The sequence below is a fragment of the Rhea pennata genome, chromosome 10 (genome assembly GCF_028389875.1).
Source record: "Rhea pennata isolate bPtePen1 chromosome 10, bPtePen1.pri, whole genome shotgun sequence".
Taxonomy (NCBI): domain Eukaryota; kingdom Metazoa; phylum Chordata; class Aves; order Rheiformes; family Rheidae; genus Rhea; species Rhea pennata.
Genome location: NC_084672.1, coordinates 3,280,186 through 3,282,563, shown reverse-complemented (window position 1 = coordinate 3,282,563; position 2,378 = coordinate 3,280,186).

Below are 2,378 nucleotides of genomic sequence, written 5' to 3'. Positions count from 1 at the left end.
GCTGTTTTATTATTAGCCACGATCGTCTACTATCTAGTTTTCTTTCCCTGAGCCCGCGTTTCAGACCGGTGACGCTCAGAAAACGGGAACGCACCGAGCTAAAACCGAGCGACCAGATCCAGCCACGCTGCGGAGAGCTTCCTGCCTGGGAAAAGAAAAGAAGAAAAAAGGAAAAGTTGGCAAAACCTGCAGGCTGCAAGGAGGCTGAAAATCCTGGAGGAAAACGCGCGGGAATCGCCCGTGGTGGTGGCAGCGCTGCAGCACGGCCTGGTCCAAGCTGAGCTCGGGCTGCAGCTGTGCCGAGCCGGCGCGCGGCCCCAGGAGAGGCTGCTGCCTTCCGAAGGCGCGCTTTAGGCGCGGGAGGTCGAAACGCTCCATTTCTGCACGCCTGACTTAGCATTGCAAACGGGGTTTTAATTTTTTGTTTTAAATAAAACGCTGCCAAATAAAATTTTGGAAGGTTTAATTCAACCCATCTCAGTTTTTCTCCCTCCGGAATTTCATTTCGAGGAGTATTTCTTTGCTGCTTCGTTTTGATCTGTTTCAAATAGAAGAAATACTGAAAATGCGAATTCGCTGCAAAAATGAGCAACCTGGCTCGCATCCAGCCCCAGTCAGGCTGCGTGGGAGGGAAGCGGGGAAGGATCCTGAGGGCACCAGAAGACGCTTCTCGTATGTTCCTGGGAGCCCGAGCGAAGCAGCTCCTGCTATTAATACAGCTATAGGCAGAGACAGACTGGGAAGTACGGTCCAGCTGGAGAAGCAGCTCAGCCTCGGGGAGCAAAGCGCAGCCGTTCGATCTCAGCTACCGTTCGCAGTTTCTTTCTTAATCCCGTCAGGTGCAGAGGGGGTTTATTTGGCCCAGGCGGCGCGCTCTCCCCGGAGGGACCTTTCCCTCGCGCCGCCCCAGGCCGGCGTTACGAAACCGCAACGTCAGAAGCAAATCGCCAGCCCCGAAAGCACAAACCCCGTCCACGGACGCCGGCAAGGCGCCTTCGCTCACAGCCACGGGGCTGGTGGCTCCTGGAAGCCACCAGAACGGCGGCTGCTTGCACGCAGGTGAAAGACCACGAAAAATCGGGCGCCGGGGAAGGCGCTGGGCGGCCGGCCCGGGCGCCACGGGGCATCCCCGCTCCCCGGCACGGCTTGGAGTTACTTCCCCCGGCTGTTACTCCAAGCCAACACCTGATCTTCCTCTTCGTATCAATTTACCTAACCCCAGGGGACAGGAAAAACAAAACGGAACAACCACCACCACCGCGACTGCAGACAGCTGAAAATGTGTGTGTGGGGGGGCATTTAATTCAATTCATTTAGCAGCATCTTTATTGCAACAAAAGGCTTTGTAATAAAATGCAGCAAAACTAATATCTCCTCTTCACGTGATTAAAAGCCACGTAGCTAGGAAGGAGGGGGACGGCTGGGGACGACGGGGGAGCCCGGCGCAGGGAGACGCGCAGCTCCGGCGGCCGCTCCGCACTCCCGAGCTAAACGCCCGAACTTCTGCTGCGCAGAACATCCGAGCAAAAACCGCCGGAGGATCCTTCTTCCCGGCCCAGAGGCTGGCCCCGAAACGGCGAGGGCACGCGGCGAGGCCCTGCGGGGCGCCGCTCCTCCGGCGAACGGCGGCCTCGCCGGGCTGCTCCTAAGCAGGGAACGTGTTTCCCCTTTTAATACAACGCACTTAGCTGACTTAATGTAAAACATCAAGTAATGGTTTCGTTAACAACCATTCTGCATTTTATAAAAACCAAGCAATTCTAGGAAGTTACCGCTTACACCTTCGTCCGAAGGAAAGGAGATGACTGGAAGCGGAGGGGTGGGCAGCGCGCCGGGGGAGACCCGGGTGCCGGGGGAGACCCGGGTGCCCGGAGCGCCGCGGGAGCGCCGGACGCTGCCGGGAACGGGGCCGAGGGACGCGCGCCCCCGCGAACAGCCACACCAAATCCGACCACCGCCAACGCCGCTCCGCAGCGTCGCGACCGGCTCCCTCGGGACCCCGCGTCTCATACGCGGTTTTAAACGTGTAAAATGGAAACATCCATCTCGGAGGCACCTGCGCGACGGCTGGGAGGAAGCCAGGAGGGCTCGGCGCGGCTCGGGAAGGCCCCGGCCGCAGCGAGCCCCGGCAGGGCCACGCCGGGTGCTTTCCCCCGGTCGCTGGGAAATCAGTCTCGGACCACGCTGGGCTGGATCGGACCTCGTACAAGGCGTCTTCCACCCCCGTCACCGCCAAGCGGGTCCTTCGCAAGAACTGCAAAACCCCGAGGCTGAATCCTCGCAGCATTTCTGCAGGGTGAGCAAGCGCGGGGCCTTTAGTGCTCCACTGCCGTACAAAGAAAGCACTTTTAAAGGGGGGAAAAAAAAGAAATACATAA